This window comes from Pinus tabuliformis, chromosome 8, assembly GCF_031772625.1.
Source record: "Pinus tabuliformis cultivar Carrire ecotype Pingquan chromosome 8, CPIR1, whole genome shotgun sequence".
Classification (NCBI taxonomy): Eukaryota; Viridiplantae; Streptophyta; class Pinopsida; order Pinales; family Pinaceae; genus Pinus; species Pinus tabuliformis.
The window spans coordinates 1,937,211,344-1,937,238,694 of record NC_142294.1 but is presented as its reverse complement, the minus strand read 5'-3'; positions in this window follow the sequence as shown (position 1 = coordinate 1,937,238,694).

Sequence of the window (27,351 nt, the reverse complement as noted above, 5' to 3'; positions counted from 1 at the left end):
CAACTACCATGATGACTGACTTGTTCCCTGACTTTGGAAGACCTGTAATGAAATCCATAGAAACCTTCGTCCAAATTGATGCCGGAATGGGCAATGGTTGTAATGTGCCTAGTGTGTTGATGGTTTCCCCTTTGTGGCGTTGACAGACATCACATTCTGCTACGAAAGTAAGGATGTCCTTTTTCATGCCTGTCCAAAAGAATGATCTTCTGGTGCGAGCATACGTCTTCTGAAAGCCCGAATGTCCTGCAATGGGAGATGAGTGCAATTCTGCCAAAATGCAACTTTTGAGGGTAGATGTTGGTGATATTACGACTCTGTCCTTGTAGCGAAGAATATCATTCTGCCATGAGTAGCCCTTGCTGGAATTAGGATCTACCTGCAATTGAGAAATGAGCTGGGAGAGCCCTGGGTGTGAAAACCATTCCTTGCGAGCCTCTTCAATCCAGTCTGGAATGGGAAGGGAAATTGCGAGCAGAGTACTTTCCTCCTCAAATTGGCGCGACAATGCATCTGCTACACTATTGTCTTTCCCTTTCTTGTAAATGATCTCATAATCATATCCCAGCATTTTGGCTAACCATTTATTTTTTTGTGGGGAGGATAGGCGTTGCTCCAAAAAATATTTAAGACTGTGATGATCTGTGCAGATTTAGAAACGTCGCCCCAATAAGTAAGGTCACCAGGTCTCGACTGCATGTAAGATGGCCATCATTTCCTTCTCATAGGTAGATTGGCCCAGATTCCTCCCACTGAGTTGTTGGCTTGTGAAGGCCAATGGTCGCCCTTCCTACATTAAGACCGCCCCAATACCTGTACCCGAAGCATCACATTCAATGACAAAGGATTTGGTGAAGTCAGGTAGTGCTAAGACTGGAGTGGAACACATGGCGGTTTTGAGAGCGGTAAATTCCTGTTGTGCTTCCTCGTTCCAGAAGAAGGAATTTTTCTTTAGGAGTTGAGTGAGGGGCTTCGCTATGCGGCCATAGTTGCGGACAAATTTACGATAATAGCCTGTGAGACCCAAAAATCCTCTCAAGCTCTTCAAAGTCTTAGGTTGAGGCCATTCTTGCATTGCCTGGATCTTTTTGGGGTCCACCTTGACACCTTCACGCCCCACAATGTGGCCCAAATACTCAACTTCTTCCATGCCAAACAAACACTTAGACATCTTGACAAATAATTTATGCTTGCGGAGCAATTGCAAGAGTAGATCTACATGCTGAAGATGTGCCGCCCAAGTGCCACTATAGGTGAGAATGTCGTCGAAGAAGACAAGGACAAATTTTCTGAGATATGGTTTGAGGATGTGATTCATAAGACTCTGAAAAGTAGAAGGGGCATTACAGAGACCAAATGGCATGACCAGGAACTCATAATGGCCTTCATGAGTTCTGAAAGCCGTCTTGGGAATGTCAACTTCCTTCATGCGAATTTGGTGGTAGCCGGAGCAAAGATCCAACTTAGTGAAGAATTGAGCCCCATTGAGTTCGTCCAGCAAATCGTCAACCACCGGAATGGGAAATTTATCTTTGACTGTCAACTTGTTGAGGGCCCTGAAGTCGGGACACATCCGCCACTCCCCATCTTTCTTGAGGACCATGACCACTGGGGATGAATAAGGACTAATGCTGGGACGAATGACACCTGCTTCCAACAATTCCTTGATGATTTTTTCTATTTCATTCTTTTGAGTGAACGGATATCTGTATGGCCGCACATTTGGGGGTTGGGCCCCTGGAACCAAGGTGATGCTATGATCATGTTCCCCTCTCGAGGGTGGAAGCTCATGAGGCTTGTCAAAGACCGTCCGATGGTTATTTAAAATCTGCTGCATCTCAGGATGAATTGGCAGAGACCTGGTTTCGACTACCTGGATGGCATTAAATTGAGCTACCACTCCATGATGGCCCTTTTTTAACAATTTTTCCATCCGATGTGAGCTGATGACAAAGGGGGCTCCCGCCTGGAGTCCACGGAGGGTATGTGTGGAGTTGTTCTGATTAAAACTCATATATAACTCCTGGAAATCCATTGTGATTGGCCCAAGAGTGCAGAGCCATTCAGCGCCTAGGACAATGTCGCAACCCCCCATGTGTATGGCAAACATGTGGGTTTTCAACTGATAATCCCCCATTTGAAGTTTGACATTTTCACAGCGGCCTTCACATTTCATTGTGCCCCCATCTGCAATTTGGACTTGGAAGTTAGAAACTACCCTTACAAAACAATGCGCTGCTTCGGCGATTTTTTTGATGGATGAAATTATGAGTACTTCCACTATCAATCAAGACTACTACTGGGCGATGTTTAAGAAAACCCCTGATTTTGAGAGTTTGAGGGGAAGAAATTCCTGCCAACGCATTTAGCGAAATAACTGGTTCGTCAGATACAATCTCCTTTTGGTTGTCTTCTTCGAACGCCTCCGGTTCCTCAAGTGCTGGATCTTCCTCGGTGGAGCTGTAGTCAGTGGCATCTATTTGAAAAAACTTGGGCTCCTTGCATTTATGACACGGGGAATATTTTTCATCACAGTAGTAACATAGTCCTTGCTTCCTTCTTCCGGCCATTTCCGCAGGTGACACCTTTTGAATCTTAAGTGTCTGAGTCGTGTTGGGAGCCTGTGGGGGACGACCTTTAGCAGGGAAATTGGGGCGGCTGTATTGGGCTGCTAATGCACGTTCCACCTTACGAGCTACCTGGCAAGCCTCTGTCCACGTGGGAGGGTGGTGAAGTAGAACTTGAGCTTTGATGGCTTCTTTAAGACCATTGATCAAACATTCCGTGTAGAACTCATCTGTGAGACCCTTAGTGCGGAAGGCTAAGGCATCAAAAGCGGTAATATATTCATCCACTATACCTGTCTGTCAGAGCTTAGTGAGACGCCCCAAAAAAGAGTCTTCCTGTTCAAAGCGATTTCGAAGAGCTTTGGTAAATTGTTCCCAATTCTGAAAAGGTGCATTGCAACGCTGATGCCATTCCGCCCATTGCCATCGTTCATTGTCCAAGTACATGGTCCCCACCATAAGCTTAGTCCAATCATCTAGGATATGATTCAATCTGAAATACTGCTCCATTTGTGCTAGCCATGTTGACGTGTGAGAACCGTTAAATTTATGCATATCCAACTTGGGAGGTCGCTGACTGGTTGGTGGATGGGTGTGCCAGACGTGAGGACCCTCATGGTATTCAGGGCCCTTATACGCCTCCTCGTGGGCTGGTTCCTTGCCCTTCGAGAGTGCTTCCTGTACCTGGAGAGTTAGTCCGCTAATCTCACGTTTGAGGGAGTTCATCGCAGTGTGGATGGTGTTCACAGTGTCTTCAAGTTTGTCCATCCTTTCATTGGCCATTGCTTGAGCTCTAGTTTCTACCATACACCAACCGGATGAAAAATTGGGACCGCCTAAAATTTTTTTCTAATAAATTGAATGGTACCACCTTGCTCAGCTCGCCGTCCTGATTCTGATGGGCTAGATCACCAATAAGCACCCCGGCAGATCTCAGACTCTTTTTTTTTTTTTTTTGGAAAACTCCTAACGGAGTTTTACTCCTTCTTTATCAATACTGCAGTCGCCAAATCCTCAAAATGTCAATGCTGCCAAAATTCCTGCGAAAAGTAGACCCCGGTATAGGAACCCTTCACAACAACTCCGATCTGGTGGATCTGAGAGATCTGAATGGTGGAACAACTACTGCTACAGATCTGATGGAGCTGCGAGACTGATGTCTGCTGTTGCGGCACGTCATTGCACACACGGATCTGGAATATATGATGTGTGATCCCCCGATAGAAAATGGAACTATGGTCTAGAGGAGTGTCAGGTGCTACAGATCGCAATATACGTAAGGGTCTGACAGTAGTACTCGGCCCAATGTTTTAGGGCTCTAACTAAGGAGGATCGACCGTAACCTTAGCCGTACAACCTGACTACCCTATCGTACGGGCGAGTAATCTCTCCGAGTGCTGTTCTCGGTGTACTGTAGCCACAAGACGGCCGAAGGTTTATCTATGGCGAGGTTTCAAGGAGCCTAGGGGGCTTCCTATATACCCAGAGGGTACGTGGAAGACAGTCCGTGCGCGGTTCTGTCTAATGCGCTACTACTCGAAGGGGTACCCACAGGGGTTACAAGGGAGTCCAACAGACGTGACCACCTCTTGTATTTCCTGCGTGCATGCCTCCCCAAATCCGTAGGTTTATGCGCTTAACGACAGATCTCGTGGTTTAAAGACGCCGGAACACGTCTCTAGCCAAAAAAAATTTGCTAAAAATTGGAGATCCCACCGAGCCCTGGAAAGTGCTCTGATACCACTTGTTATGCTCTTAACCTGCAAAATAATACCCAGATATAGAATATGCGAAGAAAAGATACCCAGAACACAGAATAGCAATGATTTTATTATTCAAAGAGCAATGTTCACATGCCTCTTCGAGGGGGCAACCTCCAATAGAGCAGAGCTCGATTACAAAATAAGACACGATGCTCCTCGCAGGGAGTCTCTATCCTTTATATATGACTCATACATGCAATACCACGAGCCAATATCATGGGTTTTATTAATACCATCTATCTAATACTACGGTCCATTTGCAACTAACTGTGGTCCCGTCACTAATTGCGGGTTAACTACTTACAAATATTAATATGGGCTTTATTGACTCTTGACTATGACGTGATCCCATGACATAAATAAGGGGGTTAGGGTGGGACCCTAACAAAGGATGAGTAAGAGATCATCAATCTCCAAGTGGAAGCAAGAACTATCAGAGGGAAGACACTAATCAAATCACAAGCTGACTCATCTCCCTTATAGATATCTATATATGGATCCCTCATCCCAGAGATCCAGAGGCTGGAATTTTGCATCTTGTAAGGAATTGCTGTTGGTTTCTTGAGACAACATCATAGTGTTGGGTGATCTAAGCTTTGTATGAGGTGAAGAAGGGCTTACTTGCTGAGAGGATGATGCTGGGTCAGAACAACTAGTTGTAACTCCCTTGGCTCTTTCTTGATTATCAATAAAAGTTATTCAAGTTTTCCTCCATACTCTTGTGTCATTTATGTTTTATGCATTTGTATGGTCAATTTACATCTGATACTAGATTGTTTATGATTATAAATCCATGTTCTTGTATAGTGTTATGCTACTCTGATTCTACAGGTACTCTGTGAAGCTGGGCATACAAGGAAGAAAGTAGCAAAGGACTATCAGAAGAGAGAGGAATCGAACTAGGAGCCAAGCGCAAGACAGAGGTTGGTCTCCTTTGTTCTTCTCTCATCTATATTTCATAAAGGAAAAATGAAAGTAGCTTTACTTTGTTTGTTTCTAAGGTAGCTACCACACCTTAGTGGGATAAGCAGTTCTATATAGACACTTTTCCCTGTAACAAAATGGCGACTCCACTGGGGAGTGACTAGGTTGTTTGTTTATCTTCCTTGTTGTTTATTTTATAAACATACAGACGGAGCCTGAAGTTGAGCCAGGTAGCTTTCAAACTGCATTTGCTATGCAAATGCAAAGTAGATAAATGCCGCTTCAGTCAAACTCCAGGTTTTGTTTATGAATTAAACAACTGATTTACAAACTCTCTAATTGCCCTTTGTGGTGGCTCTAGTAACCTCCTTAGATCTACCCCTGTTGTTGATTTACTGATTACCACTTGCTCGGCCAAAATCCCTGAACTGAACTGCAAACTGTGACCCGGAACCCAAACAAAGTCTCATCCCTGGCCCAGCGCAGTCTCTATTTTGTGAATCTGAACTTCAGCGCACTTCCCGAGTGTAGTAGGTGCGCTGCATTTCAAATTCACCGTGTTACAGGTGCGTTGATCAGACTAGGCATTTTTCCTCAGTTTTGGTTTCTATGATTCATTCTTTTCAGTTCTATTCATGAATTTTGCTGCCTGTAGTCAGTATACCTCTGTTTGAAACCCCTTTTCCTTGTTGTTATTCCGCCTCCATTGTGAAAAGAACTGTAAATGTTTTTGTGTATTTGTTGAGTCATTTTCAGTTCTCCTTTGCAAAAAAGTAATGTAATTGTACTGTCGTTTCTCAATTTGAAAGTGTCGCAAGTGTCGTTTTCAGTCGTAGAAGAGAGTCTGGTTGCTCTTGATAGTCGATTACCCTGTTACTATTGTATTTGGTCTGAATTTCTAGTTTTTCTAGTGTCGAAAGCAAGTATTCGTTTCCAAATCACAAAGTGTTGTGATTGTCTTCATTTTTTATTTTTGAAAAGAAACTTGTTAGTAATTGTCGCTTGAAAAGTAATTCAGATTTGCGCATTAGCTTTCTTTTTATCATTCACATATTAAGAAAGTTGAAAACAAATACATGCATGTGCATTTGCATTTAGACTGTTTGATTGGTTTGATTTAGGACATTGCATATAGTGTGTGCTCTTTGCTCTTTGTGAAAGAATACTATCTCTCTTTCCTTAGTAGCTAGGATTTTCATTGCACAAAGAAGATAACTGTTTATCATCTTAGATTGCATTTTAGGAATTGTACATCTACATCACACGGTGAACCTGAAAGGAAAATTTCTTAAGCAAGATCAACTATAAAATAAATTTAATGAATTTAACAACGCTTTGGAACCTAACACACAACATCTAGAAGTCTAGGCTAGAGACGTATTCCGGCGTCGTAAAGCCTGATAACTATTGTTCTCACTGTTGGTTGGGTGATTCCTCCACTTTGAGACGATAAGTGCCAGTACGGAATTGTGCTCCCACGTATCGTCGAGTATATTTTGGGAGACCACAATAGGTTTAATCCTTTATCCATAGGAAGCCGTGTCTACCGCCCTATCGATCGCAATGCACTGAACACAGCATTCGGGAAGATTGACTGCCGTACCGTAAAAAGTATTCTGCAGTTTTGCGATTGGTTTGGTAATCCCTCTACCTAGATTTCCAGAGTAGTCCCTTTTGTTCCTTTTTAGACTCCTTAACAGAAAAGGTCCATCTGAGCACTTGTCACTTCAGGCTCATTAAAAATCGAAGGCGACTAGAGTCATCTTTTGTTTTTTCTCGACTCTTAAAAATTGAAAAAACAAGTTTTGTCAAAGCGTCTAAAATTTATTTTAAACGGAATAATCATCACCCTTTCCTACGTTGATCTTAGATTGAGAAAATGGAATCCACCAACCAAGGAATTCCCCTTGGAGGAAATCCTAGTCCCTTCTCCTCTTGGGGAGATGTTGGTGCACCCCATATCGCCACATTGTCGCTTCCAGGACTGACAATCAGCTTGCCCGTATGGCTCTTCTCAACCTCTGTCGTTCAGAACACCGCAATTCCTGAACAATCGAGTCAGCAACTAGACGATTCCAGAGTTACCCACCAACCTTCTACTTCCTCCAATTCTTCCTCTCCTCCTTCCTCTTCGCTTGATGGGGCTGGTAAAGCCAAAAATCAAGTACCTGAGGAGAAGAAGGAAAAAAAGAAGAAAGAGAAGAAGAAGAAGGAGCCAAAAGTGAAAGGGGGCGACCAAGCATCGTCTAGCGAAAATCCACACACTGCACCGACCAGGCCTAAATCGCCATGTGTCATTTGCAAAGGAGACCACTATCATAGAGATTGTCCTTGCATCCCTTGGATCTTAAGGGACTGGTCTCCTCGTTTGCACAACCCGGTGTCGTCAACCTCTGATGATCATGTTGAAGACATACCGTCGACTAGTGAAAGTGAAGCCCCAGGACAAAAAGGAAAATATAGATTTCCTTGTAAATTGTGCGAAGGCGATCATGCCGTCCACCGTTGTCCCTTCTTAGACGAGGCTAAAAGAGTTTTGGACGATTGTCCGGTTTCATCGTTACGACTTCCTCCTGGATATAAAAAACTTTTGCCGAGTCCTTCACTAGTTGAAAATCCGGCTGACCTGCCTAGGTGGTCGGCCGAAGTATCTATCATTGAAGACGAACCATCTGAACCCATACCAGACGAAAGTTAAAAGGTCGAGGTGGCAGTTGACCCGGTATTGCCTTCAGAGGTTCCATCTTCAGATGATACAGTCACCGAAGAGAACAAGGATGACACCGTCCAAATTCTTTTCGTAAGCACAGAATCCGATGAACATGGGGGCAATTTACCCATTCCTTTACCGCAGGAAGGAAGTTCATCAGAGTCGTACCTGGCCGTCTATTCTGTCCCACCTCCAAGCAACCTAGTTGTTTCCTTCGACTGGAATCAACTAGGCAGACCCCGTTTACCGGCTAGTGTACCATTCCGAATTATTGCTCAAATATATAGAATGGTTATGGCTGGTACCATCATAGATGAAGGGGCTTCTGTGAGTACCCTTTCCTCGACTGCTTGGAAAGCACTTGGTTCGCCATCGCTTTTGCCTAAGATGAGAAATCTAATAGGCTTTGACAAAGGAACCAACCGACTGTTAGGGATCCTTCCCAATGTGCCCATAACATTGAGAGGGAAAACCATTCACATGAACGTAATGGTAGTCCAAGGACCCCTGGATTATAATCTACTCCTTGGACGAGACTATATTTATTGCATGGGAGCCATTGTCTCATCACTCTTTAGAGTAATGTGTTTTCCGCACGAAGGAAGAGTGGTCAAGCTCGTAAACCAGCTTTCATTTCCTGGATCACGCATAGGTTTCCGCGAGAGATATATGACTAGTCTGTACTCCTGTCCATGATTGGAAAAGGGGGTTAGACTAGAATAAGATTCCCTCGTCAAAGTTATGTGAGTGGAGTCGTCTCCGCCACTCGCCTTTGTCTATTTCGGTAGACATCGCTGAGGAAATGTTTTGTTTGCGCTGTGAATAGAACAATCTTTGGTAACCTGAAAGAGGTAGACCTTTCCTGATAAAACAAATGTTTTGTCGGTAGAACAAAAGGTGACCTTGAAGCTTTATTTTATACCTGGGGGCATGCAAACCTTTTTGCGTGAAAGCGAAGAGAGACTATTTATTTTTTAAATTTGTAGGTCCTCTAACCCTTTAAACTCGTAGGATTGGTCATTTCCTAACTTGCATAAAGAAAGGATGTGGGGCAAAACTCTAAAAATTGTCGTTTTCATATATGAGACATTCTTATTATACGACTGGATTAATCAAGCAGTTTTAGCACATAGTTCAAGCTCGTTAAAAAATAAACATAAGTCATGAGCAAATGTTTCTCCCCGCGTTTAAGCTCATTAAAAAATGAACTATTTCCCGGTAAATAACCATCGTGAATGTAGTACTTTAGCCTTGAAAGCCTTGGTTGTGTTCTCATCATCACATCCACTCTGTATTGGCTGATCATTCACCTCCACTTGATTGTTTACCCCTTTTGAGGAACAGCTGCGAAGAGTGATCCCACTAGCCATCCTTGTAACACTGCTGTGATTGGAAAATTCCAAACCTTACCTAGAATCAGCTGCTACCCAATTTTATCACTCGTTCCTCAAAAGACGAGTCTCCTTTAAGCTCTTTTCAACTGACTTGTAAAATATGAAAAGATTGTTGAGCCATTGGCCTCTCCAGCTCGTTAAAGGGACCGGAAGTGCTATCCCTCCTTTAGATTTTAATCTTTTTGGACCTGAGGTATTATTACACAAAAAGATCGAGCGCTTTTTTTATTCGGCTCGTTAAAAGTATCGAAAATTCATCCCTTCTGTATTTTTTTATACTTTTTCGGACTTAAGGGATTATATGATGAAAAAGGAATTTTGGAGTTTCCTTTACGTCCCTTTTCAGACTCTCTAAAATTGAAAAGGACCAAGTTATCTTTGTCGTTAAACTCGTTAAAACCTAATAGCGACAAACTTGTCCATAGCAGACAAGAACGAGTTTCACTATCGCTAGGCTCGTTAAAACATAGCGATGGGTTTGCCCGAAGGGAAAATTATAGAACAAGCATATGTTATCCTCCTCAAGCTTGAAAAAAATAAAGAGGTACTGGTCAGTAATGACTAGGGAAAAATTGGGAAGAAAACTTGAAGAAACTTTGTTGGTAGCAAGTCGCTCTTGAACATGACACTTTCACTCCGCATCCAAGTCGGGTTGGGTTGTTTCATTCACCGGTCACGTCACCATGGTCCCATCACACCATCCACATTTGGGGTTAGTGCTACCAATCCATCACGTCAGTGTCACCGATATGTTCAAGAGAAGTCATTCAGAGAATTCACCTGTGTCTCACCCGCTACAATACATTTACGCTCCATTCCTTCATGACGGCCACCCTGAACCTTATATCACCAGATCGTTTTCACCTCCATTAAAATCATTTGCTCCGTTCCGTGTCATTGATGTGGGATTCATTAAGGCCCTCCTATGACGGATCGCTTCTTGTCGACATTAGCTCATTATCCAAGAAGTCGATCTAGGAACACCTCGTTCAGTACTTTGAAGCTTGCATGCCTCAATGGCAAGTTTCTCACTTCCGGTGACAGGTTTACATCAATGACCTTCGACCAAAAGATTTTGTGTGGTGTTCGACGCCAAGTCCTTTATTCACACCACGTGAATTGTACTGCAGTACCTTGAGGGTCATTATCATTATCGGTGATTCCTCTCGCGCCTGTTAACAGCTTACATCATTGGCTGGTAATCAGGCGATGTCTTTCCATGTTCGACTCTAGAACATCTCTCACATGGATAGACTTGTACTTCGAGTGAAGATCGGACGAGATTGAAGACCCCGGATCTAGTTTCATCCATCTGGGCTGCGATATATATTCAGGGAAATAAAGACATCAAATGTACATCGTTGCTGCACAGATAATCATCCAATCAAAGGGATGATGGCTCTACCAGAATCATCAGTATACACTCAGACGATTGTCTGTCCTATGTACATGAAAATGAATTTATAAAGTTGAGCATGGGAATGCCTGCCTCAGCTAGATCATGAAAAAATTATGAAGATAATATATTGTATTGTATCTTATTACAGGTCTCCTCCCAGCTTGAAAGAACTTCGGATCCTCATAATAAAGCATTTCACCCGACATCAAAACAGATTAACGACCTCATGCTTTAGGGGGCAACTATTATAGACATTTTTGGGCACTGCAACCCCAAGCATAAAATTTCCATAAATCAAGGGCTCCTAAGTCCCTAAAAGTGTTGTTCTAATCCCTAAAGGAACAAGGTCAACTGATTACAGCTTCTCCCAGAAGTTCTCCATGAAAAACCACTCAGAACTGGTCAAAATAGGATCATTTCACCTGCTCCATAAGCAAAGTGCGTTGCATCTCACCTAAGTACACTCTGTGGGTGCGTTGAATTTCAAAAAGCCCTTCTATGGGGTGCGATGGGCGAGAAGTGACAAATGGCAGTGTCAATCCTCGAGGTGGAGAGGCATGGAATCTTCCAGAAACTTCTCCTGTGACACTTGCCTCTCTAAATTCTACCAAGGATGAGTAAGAGATCATCAATCTCCAATTGGAAGCAAGAACTATCAGAGGGAAGACACTAATCAAATCACAAGCTGACTCATCTCCCTTATAGATATCTATATATGGATCCCTCATCCCAAAGATCTAGAGGCTGGAATTTTGCATCTTGTAAGGAATTGTTGTTGGTTTCTTGAGACAACATCATAGTGTTGGGTGATCTAAGCTTTGTATGAGGTGAAGAAGGGCTTACTTACTGAGAGGATGATGCTGGGTCAGAACAACTGGTTGTAACTCCCTTGGCTCTTTCTTGATTATCAATAAAAGCTATTCAAGTTTTCCTCCATACTCTTGTGTCATTTATGTTTTATGCGTTTGTATGGTCAATTTACATCTGATCCTAGATTGTTTATGATTATAGATCCATGTTCTTGTATAGTGTTATGCTACTCTGATTCTACAGGTACTTTGTGAAGCTGGGCATACAAGGAAGAAAGTAGCAAAGGACTATCAGAAGAGAGAGGAATCGAACAAGGAGCCAAGCACAAGACAGAGGTTGGTCTCCTTTGTTCTTCTCTCATCTATATTTCATAAAGGAAAAACGAAAGTAGCTTTACTTTGTTTGTTTCTAAGGTAGCTACCACACCTTAGTGGGATAAGCAGTTCTATATAGACACTTTTCCCTGTAACAATCACCTACAACCATTTTTACGTTTTCTCGATATCCATGCATCCATTTAAAAAAACAAATCATGGGGAGATGCATATGGATGATGGTAACATGCCCCATCAATCTCAGAAAATTCCAATGCACAGTTTCCATGAAATCGGCCTCCATCAGCGTCAGCCATTTTTAGTTTTTCTTGAGATCCGTGCCTCCATTGACCAAATTTTTTTATGGGGATGTGCATAATGATGATGGAAACATGCTTAGAAAGTTTCAGGTTAATACATTCTACCATTTGCGAGACATGGACAAAAAAATTATGCTACAAGAGGTTGTCTTGAATCACTACACGAGTTTCCTATAGTACTACAGGAAGTTCTGAAAATCTACAGGAAAGGCAGTACGATGGAAAAATTATGATGCATGCCTGTTTTGGGATAGAAAAAAGGACATTGACTTCACCACATCTCAACCAACACCATTTATGACCATGTCACTCTATGGCCACACCTTCCACTCATTCCAATACCTATTTACCCTCCAACAGAGAAAGGACACAAACATTAAAAAAAAATGGCAACTACAGCAGCCTATTTGGAAGTAATAGCAGGCTCTAGGCCTAACCTTCAGCACCATGATGGAAAGAGGAGAACCATAGCTACAGGCACAATGAAACTCCTCCAAAGCTCAGTAGCAACAGAGGAAACCATCACTTGCACATCAACAAGAAGACAACCCATCAGCAAAATAAGATCAACAAAAAAGAAAAAGGCAGTCAAGAAGATGTACCTGAGTCATGAGAAGCACAACAACGTCAACTCAACAGTAGCATCCATGTCTGATCCGGATTTAAACAGGAACGCAACAAATTAAAGAGATAACCATATACACAAAGATGCAGCGGAAATAATACTTCATTTCATTAATGGAAAAATACTGAAATATGCTTACAACCAGAAATGGAAATAAACCAGCTAGGGCGATGGTAGCTTATCTCTGAGAAGAGATGTGATGGCTACATCCCTCTGAACTGTGTTACAATGAGGCTCGAAGGCCTATTTATTGTTGAGAAACAATGGAAAACCCTTAACATTCCAAAACCTAACCCTAGGAGATGAAACGCCAAACTGTGGGCCCCGTTTGGGGGTAAATTGATACATCAACTTCCCGGGGTCGTAACTTTGGCATATGATCTCCGTTTGATGCGTACAATAGCTCATTAGAAAGATCTATCCGAGCACTATCATTGTTGGAACGGGAAACATGTTGCCCCTGGATTCCCCAAAAAACGTCGTTTAGGGCCTCAAAATGGCTCCGGAAGTTCAGGACCCGAAAAACTGCTAAAAATAGTAAGTTGTGCTACAATTAAGGAAACTGAAAATGCTTAGAAAGACAATGGTGGGGGTCCAGGTGGACTTGGCAGGTGGCCACCAATATCCACCTGGATCATTCCTCCCCCCTTAGGAAGCAATGGTCCCCATTGCGTTGAGCTCTTACATGAGATGAGGAAACTTCTGCTGAACTTGTTCCCTGGTGAGCCACTTGCCCTGCTGAAGGAGTTGGCCTGCTTTGACAACTCGATACAGTTGGATATTCTGTTGGCGAGTGTTCTTGATCTGTGTGTCCATGATCCGATCAGTTGCAGCTTGTTCCATGCAATCTGGATTTAATTCTGTGGGTTTGAGCTGTTCTGCAATGTCGGATGTGTCTAGCAATGGTGGAAAGTATGGCCGAAGGCGGTCCACATTGAACACTGGGTGCAGGCCAAGGAATGGGGGAATGCTGAGCTCAAATGCATTGTCTCCCATAGCCTTAGTAATGGTGTAAGGACCATATCGGAGTGGTCTCAATTTCTGATAGGCTCCAATAAGGCATTCCTTTTGCAAATGCAACCAGACTTTGTCGCCCTCCTGAAACTTGTGTGGCACCCGGTGTTGATCATGTCGCTGCTTGTACTTGGCATTTGATTTCTCAAGAATGTCATGGACCTGCTGGCGAATATGTTGGATGCGCTCAATGAAGCTGGTGGCCTTATCTGTTTCGGACTGGACATGAGTTGAATTCATGTGAGTAGCTGCAAGGGGCATGGCCACATCAATGGGGCATAGTGGCTGGAATCCCAAACCCACCTGAAAAGGGCTATGGCCAGTGGAGCTGTGAAGAGCTTTTGTAGCTGTGATGAACATAGGGGAGGCTCTCTTCCCATGTGCGTGGATGCTTTGAGTTATACATGCGCAGAATGTGCACAATCATCCTGTTGACAACCTCTGTCTGGCCATCAGTTTGAGGATGGAAGGCTGTGGACTTCGTGAGTTTGGTGTCCAACATTGACCAGAGACTGGACCAAAATGTGCTGAGAAACCGACTGTCCCGATCTGAGATGATAGACTGTGGGATCCCAAAGTGCACCCACACTCGTTCAAAGAAGAGTTTAGTAGTGGCTTCTGCTGTGATATTCTTCTTGCAGGCCATCATAATGGCCATCTTCGAGAACCTATCGACGACCACAAAAACACAGTCATTTCCATGCTTAGTGGAAGGAAGGCCTGACATGTAATCCATGGAAATGGATTCCCAAGGTCGACTAGGGGTAGGCAACGGGGTATAGAGGCCGTGCTTCTTAATGGTCGGTTTGGCAATGGCACAGGCAGTACATGATCGGATGTACTTCCCAACATCCTGTCGAAGATTCGGCCAATAGAAATAATTTTGCAGTACTGCCACTGTTTTCTCGACCCCGAAATGCCCAGCAGCCCGACTGTAGTGTGCTTCCCAAATCATCTTGGCACGCTCGCTTGAAGGAACACAGAGGTGACCGAGGTGGCATAATAGGGCGTCCTGGAGGTGAAAATCTGCAACATGCCGACCCTCCAAGAGTGTCTGGTATGTGTGGCCGAATTCTGGGTCGCTTTTGTAGAGAAGTGGCCAATCAGCAGTCTCGTGCCCACAAGAGTTGAGCACGGTGGTTAGCGCCATGATCGGTGGCCGACTGAGGCAATCTGCAACATTATTGGTGCTGCCCTTTTTATACTTGATATTCAAGTGAAACTGTTGCAGGTATGTAGACCACTTCTGATGGCGATCATTCTGCAATTTCCCTTGGGTCTGTATGAACTGCAGAGGTCGGTGGTCTGTGTGGATGACCGTTTCCTTCCCCAAAATGTAATGCTTCCATTGTCGGCAGGCCTGTACAATGGAATACATCTCTTTATCATAAGTGGGGTACTTCCGGACTGTGTCCGAAAGTGTTTCACTGTGATATGCCACTAGATGTCCATGTTGAGTAAGGACTACCCCAATAGCATAGTCAGAGGCATCTTTCTCGACCTCAAATGGTTGTTGTAAATCTGGTAACGCGAGCACTGGTGCCGTGCAGGGGCGATCCTTCAATTCCCTGAATGCCTTCTGTTGAGATTCAGACCAAAAGAATTTTGCTTTCGCCCCGCCCTTAGTGACTTGACTCAAGGGCCAAGAAATATGAGAAAACCCCAACACAAACCTGCGGTAGAAGTTGGCAAGACCTAGAAAGCTGCGGAGCTCTGTTAGAGTGGTTGGAGAGGGCCAATCCCGAATGACTTGGATCTTGGCCGGATCGACATGCACCCCCTGTTCATCAATGATGTATCCTAGATACTGAACCTGGGTCATGCCAAAAGTACATTTCTCCAAGTTGGCACATAGCTTGTGTTGCCGCAGTGTTTGGAGAACCTGTCGGATGTGCTGGAGGTGCTCTTCCCAACTCTGGCTGAAGATCAGAATGTCATCCAAGTATACTACTACAAAGGAGTTGGTGAATGGCTGCAAGATGTCATCCATTAGCCTCATAAAGGTTGCAGGAGCATTCGTCAATCCGAAAGGCATGACCAACCATTCGAAGAGGCCCTCCTTGGATTTGAAGGCAGTCTTCCACACATCGGAGGGTTCGATTGGTACCTGGTGATATCCTGACTTCAGATCGATCTTGCTGAAATATTTCGCCCCCTTTAGTTGGTCTAGGAGGTCATCAATCCGCGGGATCGGGTACCTATTACGGACAGTGATCTTGTTCAGCGCCCGATAGTCAATACAGAGTCTCCACGTCCCATCCTTCTTCTGTACCAACACGATCGGGCTCCCACAGGGCGATGAACTCGGACGGATGTGACCTTTCTGCAGGAGCTCCTGAATCTGCCTCTTGATTTCATCGTTCTCCAGAACGGAGCGCCGATAAATTGGTCCATTGGGTAGCGGCGCACCTGGGGTCAAATCGATGGAGTGCTTGACTTGACAGTGCAGAGGAACCCCTGCCGAGGAGGTGAAGATGTCCTCGTACTCCTCCACAACCTTGTCCATCTGTAGTTGTCGTGCGGAGGGGCCCCATTTGGAGGCCGCGGCCACTGTCTTCTTCTTTCCTTGAGGGCGTATCATCAGGAAAACAAATTTCTTGGTTTTGGAAATGATCTTACTGCATTGTTTTGCAGTAATCAAAGAGATGGCGGCAGGTGGTGCTACCTCTGGTATCCTGAACAACTTATTTCCCAATGTAATAATAACAGCACGGGGCCTTGATTCATACACAGCATGTCGCTTCCACAAGTATGGTTGTCCTAGTAATACATCACAAACTTCAAGAGGAGCAATGTCACACAATACCTCATCCGTGAAGGGCTTGATGTTGTATGGAAGGCGACACTGCTGGCTCACGCGAAGATCTCGTCCTTGGTGAAGCCACCCAATGGTGTATGGTTGTGGATGTGCTGTGGTCGGTAAGCCCAACCGCTTCACGACCTCTGCCGAAATGAGGTTCTTTTGACTCCCGCTATCAACAATGAACTGTATCGGGGAACCCTTTACCCACATCTGGGAGTGGAAGAGACGCTCCTCCTCCTCTGGATCTTCGGGTTCATTTTTCTGGATCTTTGCGGTAGCAACAGTGGCGCTGGGATCCGCATCAATGATCTGCTTCCCTTTTTCATACCCCTTATCGGGTTCTGACTCAGAGTCGGAACATGCATCTGATTCTGAAACCTTTAGCTCAGCCACCAGTGACTGCTTGGCCCGACACTCACTTGTGTTGTGAGTGGAGCTCTTATGGAACTCGCACCATTTTCCAGTGTCCTTTCTCGGCTTCGCGGCGCTGTTCTTTGCTTGCGGCTTTGGCTGGTTGTCTTGGGCTGTCCCGCCTTGGCTTTGTCCTTTGTTCTGTGGTTTAGGGGCACCTTTCCCCTGCTTTGGATTCGCAGATCCAAAGTCTCGCTTCTTCTGTTTAAACTTCTGCTCGTCCTTGACGGCATATCGGTATGTTGCGCCGAGCGAGGGGATGTTTAGGAATTGTATTTCTTCCTGGATGTACTTGTGCAGGCAGCCACGGTATTTGAGTATCAAATGTTGCTCCGAATCCTTGATACCCAACTTTGTGCGAAGGGTATGGAAAAGATTGGTGAACTCCGGCACGTCTTGGTCCCTTCCCTGCCGCAGCGTGGTCCACTTTATGTATTCATCCTCATAGCTTCCGACAGGGTAGTACTGCTCCTTGATGGCATCCCAGAACGAATCCCAGGTGGGTGCGGCTGAAAATAGAGAGCCAGTACTTTCATCCTTCTGTTCGCAGTAGGTTTCCCACCAGTCCTTGACATGGGGGGCTGCTTTGAGAAGAGCAAAAACAATCTTTTCCCGACTCGAAAATTCATGAACAGAAAAATAACCCTCTAGCAGATTTAACCATTTATCTACGGCATCTGCGTCTATTTGACCCTCGAATACGGGGATTTCAAAATTAACTTGTACCTTAAAGGGTGTGGCGTTTCCAGAGTAGCTGCTGGAAGCCGATGCGTTGCTTCTGGGTAGCCGCTGAAGGATCTGGGCAAAGCTGTCCATCATCGCGTTCCGTTGTCGCTCGAGGGCTTCTTCGAGCAAGATTTTGATGGGATCTCCTGCCCCCTCGTCTTTCTTCTCGTCCGCCATGGGAGGCCGTCGGGATTTGCGGGGCTGGTCTTGCAAAGGTTCAACCAGTTCAAGCCCTAACTCCTTATATCCCGACCTTGTTGGGGACATGCAAAGAAAAACAGAGAAAAAGCAGACCGCTCTGATACCACTGATCCAGATTTAAACAGGAACGCAACAAATTACAGAGATAACCATATACACAAAGATGCAGCGGAAATAATACTTCATTTCATTAATGGAAAAATACTGAAATATTCTTACAACCAGAAATGGAAATAAGCCAGCTAGGGCGATGGTAGCTTATCTCTGAGAAGAGATGTGATGGCTACATGCCTCTGAACTGTGTTACAATGAGGCTCGAAGGCCTATTTATTGTTGAGAAACAATGGAAAACCCTTAACATTCCAAAACCTAACCCTAGGAGATGAAACGCCAAACTGTGGGCCCCGTTTGGGGGTAAATTGGTACATCAACTTCCCGAGGTCGTAACTTTGGCATATGATCTCCGTTTGACGCGTACAATAGCTCATTAGAAAGATCTATCTGAGCACTATCATTGTTGGAACGGGCAACATGTTGCCCATGGATTCCCCAAAAAACGTCGTTTAGGGCCTCAAAACGGCTCCGGAAGTTCAGGACCCGAAAAACTGCTAAAAATAGTAAGTTGTGCTACAATTAAGGAAACTGAAAATGCTGAGAAAGACAATGGTGGGGGTCCAGGTGGACTTGGCAGGTGGCCACCAATATCCACCTGGATCAATGTCTCTCCAACAACCATCACGTAGGTATAGGTATGCAATATTCTTGACCTCTTCTCTTAAGCATATTATAATTAGAAATTTGTTGTTAGTGCATGAGAGATGAGGTTTTATAAGTTAAGGATGGGTCAGCAGCCTCAACCACCTTCAACTAGTTAATTGTTGCTCACCCCTTCACTCATGCAATGTTGAAAAGTCAAATTATGAAGGGTGATGATTTCAAGGAATGAGGACAACAGTTAAAAGAAGAAATTTTTGCAAAGGCCAAGTCACTACAAAACTCCAAGCCCTCCATCCACTTCATATTCACTATATATCCATCATTCATCCATCCCATTTCATAATTTCAAGAACAAACCCTATCACACCCTAAAAATTTCTTGAAAAACAAACAGAGCATCCTCTCCATTTTCACAAACCTATATCATTTCTCATCACTCCCATACAGTTAGAAGACTTTGAAGGAAGAAGGAATGACTGCTACAGGAAGGCAGAATGCTGCTACAAGAAGGAAGAAATAAATTGAGCTAAAAACCAAAGAAAGGCAGTGCCTAAGAGAGACCTAATCAAAACAAAAAAATCCAAGGCCATTAGGGAATCATCTCGGCCACAAAGGAAAAGAAGAAGGCAAGCTAATGGTCTCAAGAAACAATGATTGTTCTTTGCACAAATATGCTTATGTGCTTGTCCTTGCAGAACGTACAACCAAGATTATTAATCCATAAGAGAGAGGCCACCAGGGGCATGAATGAGGCACAATGAGGTCACTAAGTTGCTCAGAGGATGAGCAACACTTTCAGCAGGGGGTATGATGGGCCTTTAAATTAGACATACATTAAGGACATGAATTAAGGCCTATGACCATCCTTCAGCACATTAAACCTCTATTTTTGGATTAAATAATTTATTTTTAACTTTAATATATTCATTAGGAAGGTTTATGAATAATTGCATATTTCTACCGAATATTATTTATTTTTGTGGAATATTATGAGAATATTGAGCAGATTATGAAGATTTGGAGGAGGAGATAATTTAGGGACTTGCTCCCTACTACAGGAGGATCAATATTAAATAATCAATCAAAAGGATATTATGGATTTATGGCACAGATTGTGGAACTCCAATGATTGAGAAAATCTAGGAATGTGTTCCCTCTCATTTAATGCAGATTCCTAGTATTAGGAACCAGATCCATTAATCAAGGGATTTTGGTGGGGAAAGATTCCTTCTTTCATGGGGAATGCTTCCTTATCATTTTGTATAAGTATCAAGTCGAATTTGCCTCTCGGCATAGATTTTCATTAGTGTCCTTGTGGAGAGAACTCGTATTTCTACGGCTCCATTGTATTTTCTTGTAGGGATGTAATTATATTGATGAAAATAATGAATATTGGTGTCATGTTCAACTTCTAAATCTCGTTCTCCTCCATAGGTCTCTGATTTTCCTTGGGCTTTGCATCCCAGGAGCCTTAGAGCCCTTTTGTATCATTTTCTTTCCTTCTCTTCACTTCTTATTCACATGCATCTCTTGTTTTATTTCCTTCTATTTCTACATTTAGTATAAATGATTTCTTGTTGTAGGATTGGGTTAACGGTTGATGTAAGTTATTATATAGGATCACAAGCATAATTTCATCTTGGAAAATATTTGGAAGTTCATAGTAATCATTGAGCTACTTGGATTAGTCTTCTTATTCCCAAATCTAGATTTATGGAACTCCTTTGTAGCAACTAGTAGTAAATTTCTGCTATTTTTAGAGCATGCTAATGAGCTTCAATCAAGTTGATTCCACTTGCATTAGATCACCAAAAGAAAATAGTTCATAACAAAAATTACCCCATTGCAATTGCACTTGATTAGGTTAGGCATTTTATAGATTTACTAGCTCACTATTTCTCGAATTTCGAGATTTTCGACTAGTAATTTTCTACTATTTTTTAGCGTGGGTTAACAGAGGTCTTTTTTAGTGATTCCACTTGGAATGGGGACCTAAGACATCCTAGTCAATAAAAAAATTTGTCCCATCCAATTTTTATTTGGTTTGCTTATTCATTCAATGAATCATAATTTTGTATAGTAAATTTGTAACATCATGTAGTAAAACAGGGGATCCGATCGGAGAACTAGGAGATCCTGTAGGAGAACTAATACATCGTGTAGGAAATCCTATAGCGGCTTGTTTTGAGCCCGAATTGAGAAAAATCATCATTGAAGTTGGGATTAGGCCTCTACTTGACCTCCATGCCATCAACACCATTTTAACCCTCTTCATCCATACCTGTCTCCCCTGCCAAAGAACAAGCAAGGATTAACATTTGCATTTATAAAACAAAAATATTAAAAAAAGAGTTCTTTTATATTCACACATGCACATAGCAGTTAATCCCTAGATCAAACTCCATTCTCAGTTATTTTAAATCATCACATGTGATAAATAGGGTTAAGTTAGGCTTCTTTCACATTTAGTTCATGATCTTTATGCAATTATAATAGGTTTCTTTCCTTGTACTTTATTTCTTGCAATAGGTTAAGATTTCCATTTTGAGCATTTCATTTTCTACAGTTAGTTTAGGATTTGATTTCAATACATGCACTCCATTACATCATGACAACAAAGGAAGGACACATTGTTTGCTGCACACATAGTGTTGATACCTTTTAAGTTTGTACGAACCCTGGGTTTGATAATTAAAGTCTGTAACCTTGGGAGTTGCAACATTCTTGTTGAAATACCGAGGCTCATCAATTGTAGCTACTACAACAGCTCCCGAAGTGAAATTAAGGAAGTGGAATTGATAAACGAAAACTTTACTAGCCTCCCTTAGGTGCCACAGGACCCCCAAGAGCTAATCAACCCCTCCAAGTCCCCATCCCCTAAGTTAACTTTCTTTCAAATGAACTAGAGCCCCAATCACTCCCATGACAAGGATATCCAATGATTGTAACCCTCCATATGCTCCCATAAGCCTGCTTCCCATTGAATGCAATCTAATTTACTCAATTTTGTGCCAGTGACCCTGAGATCTGGGCCACTTTTTCAGGGCTTGGATCTATACCTCTACCCAGAACTTAATTAAACTCTTAGAAATGATAAATAACACAAGGACAAATCCTTTGACACAAAACTTGATGTAGGACTCAACCTAGCCCATTGTAATCACGACATTCATTCCGTCAAACACATTGAGAACATGTAATCTACAGGTCATGAATGCATATCTAAACATAGAGATCTGAAACTTATCTAAGATTTGACAAGAAGAAATAATTCCCTCTCACAATAGTTTTAATAACATCTATTATGTCATGCATTCAATAACCATTCATTTATCAATCCACACATGATAAGAGCCATACCTTGAATTTGTCATAAAACCATGCTTATAACCAACATATAACCAAAATAAAATCAATTATAGAACAACCATCAAATCCACATAATAACAAGTACATTTACTCATAAAATACAAAAGGAACTTATCTCTTATTGACATATGCAAAATCCAACCAAGTCATGGACTTCCATGTACCACTCTGTAGGGTCCCTATAATACTAGTGATTACCCCATTACTATTGTAGTTATACCCCTTATTTATATTGTTGTGCCCCTATTACCCCCATATTGTTATTTTTGTGCCCCATAGAATCCCTCTATTGTTATTTTTGTGGCTTTATATTATTATTGTTAGGTCGACTGGATTATATTGTGACTCCTTAGACTCCTATATATAAAAAGGAGGTTTTGTCATTTGTATCATCGAAGAATTGTTCATTTATGTAATGTAAAGGAGGTTGCCCCCTCGAAGAGGCTGAATTCTAAGGCATTGATCTTTCCTTTCTATCTTTTCTTGAACTGGTTTCATAACATTTGGTATCAGAGCTTTGGATTCTAGGGTTTCGCTGCTCCAAACAGGGCATCGTGGCATTTTCGCTATAACTTTTTTTCTGTGACGTTTCAGAAGTCGCAAAAAAAACCCATTTGAGAAGAATTGGCGCCCACCGTGGGGCAGATCAACATCGCAGTGAAAGAAGTTTTGATGTAGGTGATTGGGTATTCCTACGGCTACAACCATATAAGCAAATGTCCCTAAAGCAAGCTAAGAAGGATAATAAATTATCACCAAAGTATTATGGTTCGTACAAGGTGTTGGAAAAGATTGGTACTATGGCATACAAATTGGAGCTTCCTGCAGCTTCTCGATTGCACCCAGTTTTCCATGTTTCATGTTTAAAGAAGGTTATAGGCGACAAGCTCCCAGTTCAAACAATATTGCCAGAACTTGACGAGGAAGGAAAAATTATATTGGAACCGGAAGCAGTCACAGAAACAAGAACTCGACAGCTACGAAATCGATCAATTTCAGAGTATCTTATCAAGTGGAAGAACTTATCCGTTGAAGATTCCACATGGGAGGATGAGAATTTTATGCAGAAGTATCCAGAACTGCTCAAGCGTTGAGGACAACACTTTTTTGAAGGAGAGGGGCATGTTGGGTCCCTATAATACTAGTGATTACCCCATTACTATTGTAGTTATACCCCTTATTTATATTGTTGTGCCCCTATTACCCCCATATTGTTATTTTTGTGCCCCATAGAATCCCTCTATTATTATTTTTGTGGCTTTATATTATTATTGTTAGTACGGCTAGATTATATTGTGACTCCTTAGACTCCTATATATAGAAAGGAGGTTTTGTCATTTGTATCATCGAAGAATTGTTCATTTATGTAATGTAAAGGAGGTTTCCCCCTCGAAGAGGCTGAATTCTAAGGCGTTGATCTTTCCTTTCTATCTTTTCTTGAGCTGGTTTCATAACATTTGGTATCAGAGCTTTGGATTCTAGGGTTTCGCTGCTCCAAACAGGTCATCGTGGCATTTTCGCTATAACTTTTTTTCTGTGACGTTTCATAAGTCACAAAAAAAACCGATTTGAGAAGAATTGGCGCCCACCGTGGGGCAGATCAACATCGCAGTGAAAGAAGTTTTGATGTAGGTGATTGGGTATTCCTACGGCTACAACCATATAAGCAAATGTCCCTAAAGCAAGCTAAGAAGGATAATAAATTATCACCAAAGTATTATGGTCCGTACAAGGTGTTGGAAAAGATTGGTACTATGGCATACAAATTGGAGCTTCCTGCAGCTTCTCGATTACACCCAGTTTTCCATGTTTCATGTTTAAAGAAGGTTATAGGCGATAAGATCCCAGTTCAAACAATATTGCCAGAACTTGACGAGGAAGGAAAAATTATATTGGAACCAGAAGCAGTCACAGAAACAAGAACTCGACAGCTACGAAATTGATCAATTTCAGAGTATCTTATCAAGTGGAAGAACTTATCCGCTGAAGATTCCACATGGGAGGATGAGAATTTTATGCAGAAGTATCCAGAACTGCTCAAGCGTTGAGGACAACACTTTTTTGAAGGAGAGGGGCATGTTGGGTCCCTATAATACTAGTGATTACCCCATTACTATTGTAGTTATACCCCTTATTTATATTGTTGTGCCCCTATTACCCCCATATTGTTATTTCTGTGCCCCATAGAATCCCTCTATTGTTATTTTTGTGGCTTTATATTATTATTGTTAGGTCGGCTGGATTATATTGTGACTCCTTAGACTCCTATATATAGAAAGGAGGTTTTGTCATTTGTATCATCGAAGAATTGTTCATTTATGTAATGTAAAGGAGGTTGCCCCCTCGAAGAGGCTAAATTCTAAGGCGTTGATCTTTCCTTTCTATCTTTTCTTGAGCTGGTTTCATAACACACTCGACCATAGATTGGACTAAGCCAAATCTTTCTTTCAGCCAATCACCCCCATGCCATATTCCAAGCATGAATGTGGGATCTCATGGGATAAAACAATCCATAAACAACCAAGGGAATCCAGAGGTTAACCCACCTCCACCCTCACATTACTGTGATCTCACCTAAACCGGTCCAAGATCACAAAACAAAACTGAGCTTGGATGCCTCAAAATTCCTTCACTATCCCATAAGGAATTTTCCTCTCTCCACCCACTTGTTGAGGGCTTTCCAGAGAAAACCATCTCCACCCCAAACCCTTTGTATTTTCCTAAGACCATCTCACCTAGATCCAAAACCTTCCGGAAACCCGAAGCTCAACCAAGAATGAATCCCCTCACACCATGGCTATCCAAAAATTACAAGGCAAGACTAAAACCACCATTGAAACCTCACAAAACCCATGCCATTGATATAAAATGAACCAAATACACACATGCATATACCATGCATGTCAAAACTAGATAGAAAATCATACATGCAACATGTTACCTACAAGTATTCTCATTGTAGCCGCTTGATCCAACTTTTCCTTGATTGATCCTTGTTTTCCTTTGTTTTCCTTGTCCTTCCTTTGCTTGCTTACTTTTCCTTCTCCTCTTGGTGCTTTTCTCCTCTCTCAAACCAATTCCAAAGCTCAACTGACTAAATGCCCCAAATTTATGCTTTGATGTCTTTTATTATTAATGCCTCTAATTTCTTCATTTTTCCTCTATTTTCCTTCAATTTCCTCCTCACATGCAACTCGTGACCTTTCACCTCCCTTTTCTCCTAATTTCCTTTATTTTCATAAAATAAATGTCAGTAATGTCTTTTTTCCTTTTTAAAGCCTTTGCCAATTTCTCGTTATCCATAATAAACAACAAGTGATGCCCACTAGGATGCTTTGCCCAACATTCATCTTGGAATGTGTGTCCCATGACCTTGGTCTTATTTTTCCGTTATTAACTTACATGAACTTTTAACCTAGTGTTGTTACAACTTTTTTCAAATTGGTGTTGGGATAATCCAAGAAAGATGGGAAAGTTACCTAGAGTTTATATCCTTCTTGAGTATATTACAACTTCGAAGTAACTACCTAGTAACTAAATATAACTAATATTAATGTGGATATCCTAACCGTAAATCTATATTAGCCACAAATAACTATCACAAATTAGAAATTAGAAACAAAATTAAAGTGGTGAAATGAAGATAAATTACAAATATCAAACAAAAATAATTTATGACAAGAAATCAAAACATGTAAATACATTCATCTAAAACCAACCTCAACATGAAATTCATTGTCTATGCTTGAAATAGAAATTTATCAGCAAAAGAGATGTTATATGCAACACAAAAGACACTGAAATCAAGAAATTAAAGAAAATAAACAATAGAAATAGGACACGGGATGGTAAGATAAGATAAAGATCCTTCATTGAGTATACTTGAGCATATTGTTCAAATATAATAAACTCAGACTTAGTAGATTAAATTAATATGCAACAAGAATCTCCTTTATAGATGACTACTTCTATGAATCGTATAAGTCTAATGCAAGTAAAAAAGAACAATATGCCTTGGCCTTGTTGTAGTTGTCTTAGTGAGAAGTTTTGGACGCTAGTATGCTACTGCACAAAATGCCAATTATCAATATTGATAAATATACAACATTTTTAATATCATCAATGACCAAACTAAACAATATCTTACTCAACAAGATGTGATACTTTCATACCTCCATTCATTGCTACTATTTAAAAGGATCCCTGTAATAGGAGTTTATGAGACTCAAATATCTAAACAACACAAAACATTATCCCAAAACTAAAGTAATCAAACTAGATCATACCACACTTTATGCAAACTTTTGATCATGTTTTACTTCTCCAAACAAGTATTTGTATCCAAGCTTACTTGATACAGTTATGCAATTGTTTTATTTTACTTAAATCGGGTTTGTTTGACAATTTACATTGTCTGATTGATTTGTGGCACTTGGTATGTTGGCATTGATGTCAACTGGACTAGCATTGAGGTAGATTCTAGGAAGATAGTTTGCAGCCATGTTTCAGGTAGAAAATGGACTCAAAGATTGCATCAGACCTTCTCTGCTAGAAAGTGCTTTGAAAAATATTTCCAATAGTATGTGGAAGTCCATGAATGGATCTTGGGATCAAAATTTATTGTCAGTCGAAGTAAGGATCTTGAAGTCCTAAAAGAAGGCCAAATTTCGGAACCAGAGGGGAAGGCTGAAATTTTGGAGAGTTAGAGTTTTGGAGGTAGGAGTCTTGGGACCTCAAAAGGTCAGAAGCTCATGATGTCGGAAGGGCTAAATTTTTGAGGCCGAATTTTGGAACCAGGAAGCAAGCTGGTCTTTGGAACGTCGGAGGGTTGGAGACTTCAGGACCTCGAAAGGACAAAACATCATAACCCTTCAAAAATTCATTGTTTCATGATTTTGTAACTCCTTACAGATTTCATTTTTTGAAAAGCATCGAGGATTGCGAGGAGTGACAAATACAAAGGAAATCATTTGCAAATCAAGGACCAAGGGACCCTTTCTCTCTCCTTTGACAGGACACATGGCAGCAGTTGATTGGCCCTCACGAGCTGACAGTGGAAGATGATGTCAGCATGACATGGCAGTATGGAGGACTTGTGGCAGTCAGAATCAGAACTATTGGGTGGACTAAAGGGGAAAATTTCGGTGACACGTGTCACCATTAAGGAGAAACCAGGTGGATATGATTATGATGAGAGTGTGACATCATCTCGGCGGTTGAAATATCGAAGGTCAGGATTTCGTAACTCCTTTGTAATTGTAAGTTTGAAAAAGTTACGATGCTA